A 14,730-nucleotide genomic window follows, 5' to 3' on the forward strand; every position below is an offset into this window, starting at 1 on the left:
CCCAAATTTTTGTCCTGAATTCTGACCTTTAGTCCTGATTTTGTGTCCTGAATTTTGACCCTTCATCCTGAATTTTTACCCTCACTGTCCTGAATTTGCACCCATGCCAGCTGGTCGCCCTAGCCGACCCTGCGTATGACCTGCCCCCCGCTCCATGTGTGGCCACTGCTCAGCTGCCGAGGAGAGCGCTTTATTTCTCCACACTCAGCAACGTTAGCCATCTTCCCTTCTCGGACTCCACTTTCGAATTGCACAGGGCTATTCCATCATCTTAACTATTCCATTTGGAGTGCTTTTTTGAAGGGTTAGACCCTGTGAAGCTTGGAGAATTCAACCATCCACTGTTTGCCTCACTCCCTTTTCTCCATTGCTCCCTTCCTCCCTCCTTTTAGTTCTTCTTTCCTCCACCTCTTTATTTCTCTCAGCCTCCCTCTCTCTCCCTTACTTTCCCCCTCTATCTCTATCTCTCATTCTCTCTCCTCTTTCTTGCTCACTCTTTCTCTCTCTTTCACACTCCTCTGGTCTGTATCGGCTTTGCTCTTGCCCTCTCCCTCTTTCGTTCTCTCTCAATCTCATTCCCAACTATCTCACTTCCTCTCATAGAGTCTCCTTTTACCTTTCCCTCCCCACCCCCAGTCTCTTCACTCCATTCTCTCTCCTACCTTTCTCTTCCTGTGCCCATCTTCATTTTCCATCTTTTCTCCCCTCTCTCTGTCTCTCTCCCTCTTTTTCACTGTCCCCCTCCTCCTCTCTCACTTTCACCATTCCCACCCTCTTGAGAGGACAGAGAGTCCTCTCACCTCTATCTTTTCTTCCCCTCTCTATTATCTTTTCCCATCTCTCCATCTCTGTTGTCTCGCTTACAGCAAAAACCAGCACAAATTAATCGCTCACAGTTACACAGTACAATGGATCTGGTCGAAAAAACAAATTAACCATTGGAAGAAACAGCAGTGGTACCAGGCGATTAGTGACCTCATCTTGAGCACGGCAGAATACGAGGGGTATTTACATTGGTATTTGTTAGTTGTGGATATACCTTCTATTCTGCGTTCTTTTTCTCAGAAAGAGGTATAACATGCAGATTAAGCCTATGCAGTGAACTCTGCTCCATTTGCGGAGTTCTTCGCACTCCCCGCTCTGGGTAGCTCACAGAGTTCCGAAAAACTCCACTGTGCAGAGCGGAGTCTTTTCCGAGCAAGAAAAATCTAATGCCAGGCCACTTCCCTGTGAGATTTCTCAACACGGGCGGTCGTGGATAGTCGCTATGGATCGTGTTGAGAAACCTTCCGTTCACGTTGAGGAAGTTGCCGCTTGAGTAGAACTTCTACTCGAGCAGAAGATAGAAGCAGCATCCTCTTGCACAGTGCAAGATGCCATTCGCGCTGATTTTACAGCGTGGGACAAACACCCGGCACTACTAATCAGTGCAAACTGCTCGAGGTAGCCCACACTGCCACTCGCAGAACTTCACATAGCTTGGCGGAGCTTTTTTGTCACTTTGCTGAGTTCCGCCAAGGCTTAATGCAGTACCCAATTTATGGTACTTAGTGAAAAATCAGTGATAAGTGTTTGCTCCAAAGGGTGCGCTCAAATAATAAGGTCATGGTTTCATCTGAACATTCCTGAAACCAGATTTATTTGTGGTCAACTTCAGAAATTTCCCAGAATCACTATTTAAATAGATCTAACAAAGGACATTCATCTACCTGCATTTTATGGAAGACACAAAAGAAAGACATAAAATTCCTTGGTGAATTGGCAGACAGAAGAGTCAAATAAAATAAGCAGCTGGGCGGACACGTGTTCGATATGATGAACATCACGGCTGTACAATCAAGGAACTCAACTACACCCAATTTCAGAAAGTGCTAAAGAAAGAAATATAGAATATTATCTAACGAACCAATTGGACTCAAATTCACAAAAATGTCCTTGATTTAAAATTGGACGGTTAGCAGTGGCAAAGGAGTTAGGTCAGTCTTGCTAGTAGTGTAGAAATGGCATGCAAGACAGTTCCTATGTTTGACATGTTTGAGTTTTTCTGAGGAAGGAACTGAGATTCATTAAACCACTTTTTGGCATAATTCAATATGTGTTTTATTTATTGATTTATCATTTGGTACACTTTTGTCACATTTCCATGCTTTAACCAAGATGTCCTAGTGCTGGGACAACAAATGCAATGGACACTTAAAAGGTAGATGGTTGGATACCATACGAAAGAAAGTACAGAGAGTATAGCTGGACCCACTGCCAGGTGTCAATTGTTTCTGAAAGTGATTAGAATTATTTTTAATTTCATGGAGGTAGACAGTTCCACATTTCTAGGGGCCAGATAAGAAAAGGAACATCCTCCCTGTCTCGACTACTGCATTCTAGGGACCAAAACGATGCCGGCGTCCTTAGATCTCAAAGAGTGGGAAGGGGTTTATTCTATGATACTTGATTTAAAACGGAGATAGCCCTTGTGACTTGTGCTCTGTGCAGTCGGGGCACATGTCCTGGCAGAGTGGCAGGCCAGGGGTTACAGGGATATGAATGATAAAAAATAAAGGAGAAGCAAAAAAAAAGAAAAAAAACTTGCCTGCTGCAACGCCTCATCTCTGCTCTGCTGCTCCGTCCTCACCAGCACAGGCTCATAGAATCCCCTGCGGCGAATCTTTACGCTGCTCTAATGCTGCTGGGATGTTGCTGGCAAAATGAAAGCAGCGTCAGGATTGGCCTAAGCGCCAATGATTTGCGCTCCCTGTAAGACTGGGAGCCTGTGCTTGCTGTCACCAACCCAGCAACGCAGCTCAGGTTGGAGACAGCTTCAGTGCGCATGTCGGTTTGGCCGTCCGAGACAGCCAGCCAAACCCATATGTGCACTCACAATAGTGCCCTGCCCACCATTCCCCTCCATGACATGACAGCCCCCAATTAGGCCCCCTCCAAGACATAGCTACTGAAAGAAAAATAAAACGACAAAAACACTTTTATTATCATTTTATTTTTAATGTTTGGAGGCTGGGAGGGAGGCGACGCTCCTCCACCATAGGAGCCGCCACTGGCTCTGTGACACATACAAAGAGTCCTCAAAAATAGCCTTTCCTTAACACACAACCTGTGAAGATTTTGAAAATCAACTGAGATCAAAGACTTACTTGAAAGACCTAGAACCATGCGGGCATCTAGATTCTGAATTATTTATATCATTTGAAGTATATAATCTGGGAGGCATAAATAAAAAGAATTAGAATCATCCAATTTTGAGGTAAAATAAACGTGAAAGGCATTTCTCCTTTGGGAAGTGGAAATGGGAAGGATTTTTATAAGCTAGAGCAGAGTCAGATAGCAGCACCTGCAAGCTAGGGCAGCTGCATTTTGAAAGAAAGTGAAGTGTAAACATATCTACCAAGATTTCTGGCATGTGTCACTGGGTATGTCAAGTTCCCATGACCACCCTGTCCCAAAAGTAACATCTGGCGGTCTGAAAAACAGGATCTCAATTTTCTCTGAAATTAATTTCAAGTGGCTATCCACTATCCAAGCTTACATTTCCCTAAGGCAGTTCTAGGTCTCCATAAGCAAGAGTAGATTCATCTGTTCAGAGAATGACGTGGGTTTTCGCTGCCATAGCAGAAAAAAATAAACCAAAACACCGAATCAGGTGCATAGGGCAGAATATAAATATTGAAGTAAGGCAAAGCGAGTGAGGACCCATGTGGTACCCCACAATGCAGACTGTGCAGGGACAAATTATATCAAGAGAGTGTACAAGTTTGTTCTATACCTTACATGAACGCTTTATGCCGGTCCAGGGCACCACCCTTCACTCCAGTAACAAAAGTAGTGCAGTGATCAGTAGTTTGGATTCAGAGAGGTGTCACACGATGCCGAGCTATCCAACAGAGTAAGGACTGCTGAGCCTACTGCATAAAGGGTAAGCCTCAAGAACAGCCACATTTACAGAGTCTGTACTGTGGGAAGGATGAATACTGGAGTGTCTTCCCCACTCCGGGAGCATGCAAATGAACACGCCACACAGGGAGCTTTGTAACAAACGTCTTTATTCCTCAGCATACAACCACACACTGCACTCATTCATCATAACTTTTATAACCACACCTTAACACCTCCCAGCAGATTAAGTACATTTTGAGTCCACCCAGAACCACAAGGGTCCTTTGTCAAATAAATTAAGACACTACAAATACCTGCTTGCTTAGCATCAACAAGATAATTATTTTCCAGAAAAGTGTAGAGTTAATTACTTACTCTACTTTCAAAGACTTTCACCCCGAGAGAGAGCAAAGATCTAGAGTGATAGTTCAAAGACAGTGGGAACAGAAATTCCCCATTTTTAACATAAGCTTCATAGTGGCTTTGGCACAGCTGCCAAGATGGCTTGTGATGTACAAGGATCTCTTTCAAGACCAGTTTACAATTTTGACAGTTTTGTAACAATGCAAAATCTGTAAATTGATCTAATCAATTTTTAAAAAACGTTTTTGGAAAGAAAGTTTTATGTTTTTGTAAATTCATACTTTCCTAAATGCACTTACCTTCACAATATTGTGGTTGCTGTCATTTTGGTTACAGGATTTTTGTTGCACAATGTTTAAAATACAGTATTCTGCTCCAGATAAGTTATATCAATATCCTATCCCAGAGTGCCACCGTAATAATGAAATATCCAAATTCCTGAGTCTAACAAAATAGCAAACCTGTGGAATGCCATATTAGTAGTGACCAAAAACATGTACAACTCACAAAGCTCCAAACTCTAGACACTACTAGCCCTCAATGAACATACATTAACAAAATATGAATGAAACACCAAAAGTGTCCTACATTCCAATTAATACAAATAAAATCAATTCCACATTCTCATGTCTCATTTCAGTCCAAATCTGAGCACCATTGGTCAGTTCGTAGATCCCCACTTGGGAACAGACTCCCTAGCAATAACAGCACAGAGACAACCTACTGGCCTTCATTTAAACAACACCTGTGCTGCATGTAGGTGGGACTTATTTGTTGTGAGTGTAGTATGCATGACCATGCGGATTGGGAGATGGAAGGCTTGCTGAAGAGTGTGGATTTAGAGAAGGCAAAGACACAATTCAGCAAAACTTGAACCTTACGTTATTTATCCAGAAATATACTGTGGCCAAAGATGGGACTCCTATGGACCTTAGCACAGCTTTTGATCGGGTTTTTGCCGCTAAAGCGGCGATATCTTTATCACCCTATCAGCAAGCTCTCGCTAACAGCTGTTAACGACAGTTTACTGGGAATAGCGCCCCTTGTCAGCACGCCTCCGATCGCATCGCTAATGAGATGCAAAGGAGGCGTGCCTGACAAGACTCCCTTGGGAAAATATCGCTAACCCAGCTTCGCCATATTGACAAGGAGGGTTAGGGATATTTAAAATCACGTTAAGTATGCCTTAACGCAGGAATTTAATGTCTGTTAAATTCCTGACTAAGGCATACCTAACATGGGGGGTGGATTGTGTGGCTTAGACCACAGGCCCTATCATCTAGGATATCGCCGTTCTCCAGCATGGAAAACGGCGATATCCCCACTATCTCTGGAATTTTATTGTTGATAAGGCGCTAACCGGGAGATAAATTCCAGAGATAGCAGGTGATAAATATGCAAGCGCTAAGCGCGCTTTGCGATATTTATCGCCGGACCTTGATAATATGCTCCTTGTTCTTTTAACCTGAGAACATTACTAATAGTTATAACATTTGGGTGAAGAAATATTATTTGGAAAGAAGAAAAAGTGACAGAGAGCTGGCAGAGTAATTGAAACCTTCAGTTAGGATTTTGTAATAATTCACTCTGCTCTTATCTTTACTGGGGAAATAATGTTTGGGAGAGAACTTTTGGACGAGATTTCAGGCCGGTCATATTTGGGTCAATATGATACGTCCCCTATTTTAGCTTGTTAATGTGGTGAGCTTTCAAGCTAGTCCAAGATGCACTTAGGGCCTTATTTATGAGGTCCATACACCGCTGTTGCATCACTTTTTGTGATGATGCGGTGGCATAAAAAATGCTCCACACTGCGCCATATTTACAAAGTGGAGCATCCAGGCAGATGCGTTACTTTGTGAAGTCCTTCGCTACATTATACCTGCGTCAGTTATAATATATGCTGGGTGGGTGTACCGTCTCAGCAAAGCCGCGTAGAAGTGACGCAGCTGAATCTATAAGATTTCTCTGTGCCACATCTAGAGCGTCACAACATCAAATCCTTATGCCTGCTTGAAGCAGGCGTGAGGAGTGGCGCAGGACTTTTCACATGGGGCTTGACCCATGTGAAAAGAAACATTGCTGGAGTTGTGTCTGTAAATCCTTGCAACAGGGCGCACCGTACAGTAAATACGGCACATCCATGGTATGGCAAGAATGGCGCAAGGAAAAGTGTCACATCGCAGTTTTCCTGCACTTTTCATAAATGAGGTCCTTAGTTTTTATGGGCACTATAAGAACTTTAACAAGCATTATTTAAGGACCATTCAGAAGCAGCAAGTTGTCATTCAATGTAAACCAGCTCTTGATTCGCTACAGTCAGTCGCGAGCGTAGCAGTTTGCTGCGCTGCTCGCAGTTTTAAAAAAAAAAGCTGTTTGATACCACAAAAGTATGATGTTTTGATATTTTACTATTGCTTGTTATCTCCTCCTTATGTCTATTTATATTTTAAATGGATGGCAAATTCTAATGTATTTTAATTGTATGGATTGTATTGCCTTTTTAACCTGTTTGCTCTATCTATTGTGCTTTTATGGAAATTTTTTAATATCTGAAGAAAGCTTAAAGAAAGAAAGAGTTGATTTACTTCGAGGAGCTGGAAAGAATGTTAGTTTTTGCGCAGCCACATGCTTACATATTGGTGGTTATTCACAAATTCCACGGGAAACAGTTGGAAATTTACTCCTGACAAGAACGGGAATAAATCAATTTACAGTGTGGAACAAGAAGGGCAAAGTTTTGTGGGATATAGTGGAAGAGATTTCTATATGGGAAGAAATGTTTTTCCCGAGAATAACAAAAAACAGCAAATGAATGTGCACTTGATAAGAAGATTTTTTCAGGAACAAATATACGCCTGTAAATGTGCTAACACAAAATTTGTAATTCTGTTAAGTGTTCCAATTCTTCCCCGTGAAACCGGCAAGGTTTGCATGTTTCCAGGCATAATAACCAGATAAACTTTTGTAATTAAGAAATAAAGGTCATCAAAACCCCTGCAAGATTGTAAACCTCCATTTTGACAATAGGGTCACAGTAACTACCAAGGCACCCCCTTCATATCTTCATACTGTACATCTTGAATGGCATTTGAAAGGGACCTGATATTCGACTTAAGCCTCGAACATTAGTGGCCATTAAATTCCAATCCCTCTGTAGATCCGTTTGCGCACCCTTGCTTACACAGGGCTCCAAAATTAGGAGATGTGTGGGAATGACCGCACATTTAGGCAGAACAAAACTGCCGTAATCTATTGGGGAAAAAAGTGCATGGTATGTTTCAAGACATGCAGAATTTGTGGTGGAAACCCTCAGTGTCACTTGTGATTAATCATTTGAAAAAAACTCTGAAAATGCATTGATTATCACACCCAGCAAATGACACACCATGGATATTAATTTATACGAGATCTGATGGAAACCTTGCCCATTCTGGCTCACTTGTGTTCTTGGCCCCAAGAGGCTTGGCAGAGGGTAGGCAAGAGGAGTCTGTAATATGGTGAGATGGTGGTGGGGGTTGTAAGTTAGGAGAGTTTTTTTTTTTTTTATTAAGCCCTATGGGAGAGGTCAGTCTCCGTCAGGGCAAAACCACATTTTGAAAAAGGTTTCTTATTAGCAGCAGATTTCACTCAACATGTCCAGCTATGCAAATATCAGGATAGAGAAAGTGGTGAGTAGATTAAGTATTTGCAATAGCCTACCACCTACTGACTATGCATTCTAATGACTTTTCTGACAGGCAGTCTGATAGATAAATAAACATAGGACTCTCAAGATTGATGTCATAATATGAGGCGTGGTCTTCCTGCCAGCTCCAGAACAAAAATACTGAGGGCGATATAAGGGTTAGCCTACCCACCTGTCAATTACTGACTCAGAGTGTCCTCACTAGGGGTGGGCGGAATTTGAGAAATTTACTTTCGCAAATTATCGCGAAAATGTTAAAAATCTCCGCAAACACGCAGAAATATCACGAAGATGCAGAAGTTTTTTTCCTGCCCGTTCGCGGTATTTTCTGCATGGTCGCGGCTCGCCAACTTACCCATGCGGTTGCTCGCGGGCGCGGCAATCTTGTTTTCACTTGTCTCGCGGTGCATGATCGCGAGAAGAAAGACGTGATTGCGCGACGCATGACGTTACTGCGGGCGCGAACTGTCACGAGACAGCGCAAATGGCTACCAACAATCCAACATCTCGTGGAGAACGCGACCGGATTGGGAAAACTTGTCGGCGAACGTGGGGATTCAGGTAAGGCGATCGCGCGCACGCAAGAATGTATTATTTTACAGCGCGAGCAAGAAACAAATTATCGCTAAGCTGCGGAATGCGGAAATTTTGACATTTTCGCGCTTTCCGCAGAACGCGAAAATGCCAAATTATCGCAATTTCCACGAACGGAACAGAATTTTGGCCCAGGCCTAGTCCTCACCCATGCTGTCCCGTCTCTTCCCACATAGACCGCGCCAAAGTCAGGCACAGAATAGGGGCAGGGGAGGGAAAGGACAGGTGGAGCTCTCCCCTCCTGAGCTTTTCGGGCAGGTCGGTGGGACCATAGGGACATGCCACCTTTGATTAATGGAGGAGCTTGGGTGGGATAATTTGGGGTGGGCTTAGCTTTCAGAGTGTCCTCTTCTTTATGAGTTACTGGCACTGGTGGGTTTCCCGCATGGATCCCCTCCTTTATCAGAGCTAGGCCGTGTGGTGGCAGGTTTAAAAACGTTATAGTATCATGGCAAAAGATACAGCCAAAGTTGTAGTAAAGGCTTTAATGGTGCTTCGGGAGGCAGAAAGAGAGGGTCTTATGAAGCCCAGAGTACTAGAGCAGGCGTGGGTATCCATGAAGATGACCGCAGGGAAAGTAGCAGCAGCCATCTTGGATTGGTCACCACGCTGTCAAAAAGTGAAAAAGTTAGGCACTGCTGGTAGGGGAGAGGAAAAGGGGATATGTGGGGGAGCCACGGAACTCGCAGAAGGAGAATCTTCGCTGGGTGCCAGACAGGTAAGGTTAAAGCAAGACATAGGAGGTTTAGACTTACCTGCAGCATGTGGGGAGGAAGCAGAAGCCTTGCTGGGGGTATCTTATGAGGGCAAGGCGGTGGATGAGGCCACACTGGGAGAGGTGACATAGGGAAGACAGCAGGTGGTGCGCATGCAGAAGTCTAGTCACGCCTCCATGGGTGTCTCTGATGTCATCCAGCTATCTGGAGAAGAGTGAGGTTTGGAGCGTGGGCGCCTCACCTACCGCACAGTGTTTGCAGAAAAGAGACAGATTGCCAGCAGTGCATAAGGCCATGGAAATGGTTCAGTGTCTACATAACTGCATAGAAGAAGAGGCAGTGGAAGAGCACGTTAATGGGATTAACGAGGTTAAAGGAGTTATAGCAAAGGGAGAGAGGAAAAAATATTTGGATGAGCAGCATGGATGGCCATGGTGACATAAAGCCCATTAAGGCTGAGCTGTGGTGGGGATGAAGGTGGAGGGGGAGCATGTTAGTTTTTAGGCTTTGAAGGGCAAAGGATAGGGCACCTCTAGGGCAAGAGGAATATTTATTTGTGGAAAAAGGCCAGGAATTGATAGAGTGGTGTGGGTGATGGGCAAATGGTTGTGGGTTCCTGCAGTAGAGGAGTGCAGGTTTGGGGCTTCAGAGAAGAGAAGGAGCAAGTGGGCTCTGTGGGTAACCCAGCAGCAGGTCTCAGGAATATGCCATTAGGGGATGGTGCAAATGTTGGTTTCAGCGGTCGATTGGGTTTGGTGTAGCCCGTAACCTTGGCTGAATAAAGGCCTTGTTCATGTGTGCCTGGCTCTGGGATGGCAATGGACAGCAGCAAGGTGTGCCAGGGTGGGTCGAGAATGGCCGCCCTGCAGAATATGGGACCTGAGCCGGGAGGGTCTTTTCACTGTTTGGATGGTGGTGTTGATGATGGGGAATTGCTAGGTGTGAGTGGTGTTAGTATGAATATTAATAAATGTAATGTGAAGATAGATCTGGTATATGATGAGGGGTGAATGCAAAGAGGATATGAAGAAGGTTCAAGAGTGGTATTGATGGTCTGAGAACTTAAAGGGACAGCACAGGCATGTTGTGTTCTATCATGCAGATGGCAGGGTTGTTATTATTTCAGGAGGACTGTGGTGTATGGCCATAGATGGTGGACCAGTTGTTACGGAAAGGAGTTCCAGAGAAGCATGCTTCGATGTGGGCCCTACTCTTGAAACCAGGACGAAGGGAGCTCTCTTGGTGGCTGAGAGTGCTGATTACAATTGGAGACTGGGCAGCAATACTTTTAATATATGCTAGCGTATACTGTGAGAGGTTGCCAAAGCACTGTGAGACACGTTTAAAGTACATTGATATAATTCACACGGTCCAAATAGCTTTTAGTAGTTTGGCTTGGGTGAGGAATTTAGCGCAAGACTAGCAGACGAATCTTAAAGGAAGCTAGTTGGACCAAGAATTGTGGCTACACAGCATGGCACCTACTCGACTGGTTTCAGCCACATACACCACCAGTGGGTTACCAGTGGTTTATAAGTCCTTTTAAAAGCGGTCTACCGAGACAGGTGTGGGCAGCTCTGGGAGAGGGCAACCAGTTTAGATTGGAGCATGCTTGGCCTTTAACAAAGGTGCGTGCAACAGGAAATCTTTGCATATTTTGCCACAAATGCACAAAATGTTGCAATAACGCCTCACTCACTGTTCAGAGCAAGGAGGATCAGAGGTGCAGGGTGGTCAGGGACGGGACGGGGCAGATACAGGCAGGACTGGGTATGGGAGGACAAGTTGCATTAGGCAAATGCTCATACTCTGGTCAGAATGAAAGTGTCGACCACATGGTTACACGTTTCTCACAATGAAGATGATGAAAACGTGTTTACTGATAGCTAGCTTGTGCAGGACCTCAAATGAGGAGGCGGGAAGGAATTTGAAATCAGTTGCGCCTCCTGAATGGTAAATTGCAGAAAGAAGTGGAGGAAGGCGGGATGGAGGGCCACTTGAGGACTGGCCCATGGAGCAACTGATGTGTTGCCTATAGGTGCAGGGACCAAGAAGTAAAAGGGACAATTTAGATTGATTATCTTGGCCTGACATGCAGTCATGAATCATATAACCCCAGAGGATTTGTCAAATCTCCACTATGCATCAGTTGATATGGTGAGGCGGGCAGAAGTGGGGGCCTTTATGGCCAAGTGCGGATTAAGTATGCATTTTAGTTGTTGCCAATTTGCCCCAATGATTTTGAGTTGGTGGATATCCAGTTTCAGGATCTTTTTTTATGTTGCTAAGGCTCTTCCCAGGCGTGTTCTATTCCATGTCTTCTTTTCAAGAATTTTATGCACATTTTTCAGTGGTGTTGTACACTGGTGGCAGGTTCACTACAGGTGACCCACTAATTTGATTTCTTTTGTGCACAAGCATTTAAATGTTTTACACATTTGATGCAGGAGTTGGGAGTCTCTTTTAACAGTGAACCCAGCAACAATGTTTACATTTTTGGACCTAGAGATTGATTCGGTGCAGAGAGTGTTCCGGTTACTGCTGGATAAGAAACAGCCAATGATTGCTTTGCTTGAGAACAGGAAGGTGGAGATGTGGCCCATACATGTTTTGCTGGTCCACCTCAACGTTGATTGCAGGAGGATTATGGCAGAGAATACTTTTTAGTTTGAAATCTTTTTATTGAGTTATCAACCAACAAGATGCAGTGAGAAATGGGGCGTAGGTCATAGGCCAGCAGCCGTCGTTTTGCTTCACAGAGCATCAAAATAACACAAATAAGAACTTCCCCGCCTCTCTTCCTGTCCCCCACTTCCCCTGCCTCCTACCGTCTCCTTCCCCGTTCCAGATGCTCGAGCAGCAAGGTGAAAAGCAGACCCAGCACTCCATTACACAGATGGGTGATATTTAGTTTGTGCTTTGACTCAATTCAGGAAGACGTAGCAGCCGTAGATATCTAGGGCAGGACAGCTCATGGAATTGAGTGCACAACAGGGAGACAAAGGGCTGTCACACATCAGCAAAGGAGGCCCCATCCCCTTTAAGCGAAAAGGAGAAGCGTTCCATGCCAAGAACATACCACAATCGGTGTAGCCATCCCTGTACATTTGGTATTCTGTCTGTGCCCCAGTGTGATAATATATTTTGTAATGCCGCCCTAGAGCTATACCTAATTTCCTACCTTTGCAAGACTTGAGGGGATAGGTAAGCCTATCAGACACCCCCAGGACCACATATTTGGGGAAACGTAGGAGTGTAGTGTTGAAGTGGCTGTCCATCTCGTCCAGCACCTGCGCCCAATAGGTAGAAATAAGACGGCATTCCCATATTAGGTGCAAAAGTGTGCCTTCAGCGTCACATCCCCTCCAGCAGGTAGGGAAATGGTCGGGGTTGCTCTTGTGGAGTTGGGGGGGTGTTAGGTACCAATATGTCATGATATTAGTGGCCATTTCAATGCTATTTGTATTGCGTGCTGAGTGTCGGGCTCTGTAATAAATATCTGTCCATTCTTTAGGGGTTAGGGTCCGACCTAGCTGCACCTCCCATCGTCTTTGGCCCGCTGACTTAACCACCTGTTCAGGGGGGCACAAGATTTGGTAAAGTTCTGTTATAAGTCGCTTTGTGAAATTGTTTCGAGAGCAGCCAGCGTTCATACTTTGTGAGAGACCTCTCCGCTCCCGGGTGGATTTGGGGTTGCATGACCCAGTGTTGTGTTTGTAAATAATGGTAGCGCTCCTTTTCAGGCATATGAAAGTCAGATTCCACATAGAAAAAATGCCCTATAGACCTGTGTCTCACTACGTCGCAATGGCTAAATGCGTCCCAGTTAAGGCCCGGAGAGAAATCCTGATTTTCCGTGATGGGAGTGAGGGGTGAGGAGAAGGTCGTCAAACCGTTACGAATAGCTGTCAGGTCGCAGGGTTTTAATGTGGCACGGGCCACAGGAGAGCCATACAGCCCAGAGGGCCTATAAGCCTTGCAGAGGAAGGGGATCTTCCAGAGAGCCTTTTTTGTGTGTGCCTGCTCCATGAAGAGCCAGCACTTCCCGGATTCCAGTTGAGCCCATTCTAATAGAGTCCGCAGTTGCGTCGCTTTATAATAGCTGTCGAGAACGGGGATCCCCAGCCCACCTCCTCGTGGGGTCTGTAACTCAAATCCCTGTTTATTCGCAGCCTGTTGTCCGCCCAGACAAAGGCAATACATTTGGATTGTAGCTGCTTTAAGACACCCGGGGGATGTTCTACAGGGAGGGTTTGAAAGAGGTATAGGACTTTGGGAAGTATGTTCATCTTGAGGGCCGCTACTCTACCCAGCCACAAGAGATTAAGCGGTTGCCACTGTTTGAGCCCCTGCCTTGTCTATCACAGTAGCTGAGAATAATTTAGGGACGTTGTCTCTGCGATGGATAGGGACAGCATGATGCCCAAGTAGGGCATAACCTTTTCATCCCATTGAATAGGGCTTGCTTGGGCCAAAGCCGTGATGGTGGTCTGCGTCAATGAGAAGCTCAACTCTTGGGACTTGGCCACGTTGACCTTGAAACCAGAAGCCACTGCAAATTCCTCCAGTTTGGCCCAAAACGCCGAGACTGAGGTGCGGGGGGACTCGAGCGTGGCGACAACATCGTCCGCATAAAGGCTGATGGTATGGCGCTCTCCTCCAAAAAGGATTCCCTGGATCAGCTGGTTCTCCCGTAACCTCTGAGCTAGTGGCTCCATGTAAAGAGCAAACAATAGGGGGGAGAGTGGGCAACCTTGACGCGTACCCCTGGTGATATTAAAGGGTTCAGAGGTAAAGCCGTTCACTCTGACAGTAGCTAAAGACCCATTGGCGAAAGCGGCGCCAAAATCCGAACTTCTCCAGGACAGTCTCCAAGAAGGGCCAGTGGACCCTATCAAACGCCTTATCGGCGTCAATTGATAGGAAGACGCGTTCTTCTGACTGTCTGTGGGACTTATCTAAGAGATGTAGTAGCCTTCTGGTATTATCGCTACACTGCCTGGTCGCAATGAATCCGGATTGATCCGGATCAATTAATCCCGACATCATGGGCCCCAGTTTAGCCGCGATGATTCCTGTAAAGATCTTGAAATCGATGTTCAAGGGAGATATCGGCCTATAAGAGGTGCAATATCTCTTTTCCAGGTTTGGACAAGACTGCCACTGACGCCAGAAGCATTGTAGGTGGTAGTTCCCTGGTGTCATCGATGACATTAAAAAGCCGTGTCAATATTGGGGCTACGAGTGAGCAAAAAGTTTTATAAAAAAGGATGGTAAACCCGTCTGGGCCGGGGATTTAATAAGTTTAAGTCAAGCTATGGCCGAGATAACTTCTTCGGGTCTAATGGGGCTACCCATGGCCGCTTCCTGGTCAGCTGTCAGCTTGAAGAGTGTTACGTCTTGACAGTACCTGGAGGGGTTCTGGTCGGGCAAAGACTGTGTGGAGTATAGAGTTGCATAGAAATCTCGGAATGTATTTGCAAT

Source organism: Triturus cristatus, chromosome 3_2, assembly GCF_964204655.1.
Source record: "Triturus cristatus chromosome 3_2, aTriCri1.1, whole genome shotgun sequence".
Taxonomy (NCBI): Eukaryota; Metazoa; Chordata; class Amphibia; order Caudata; family Salamandridae; genus Triturus; species Triturus cristatus.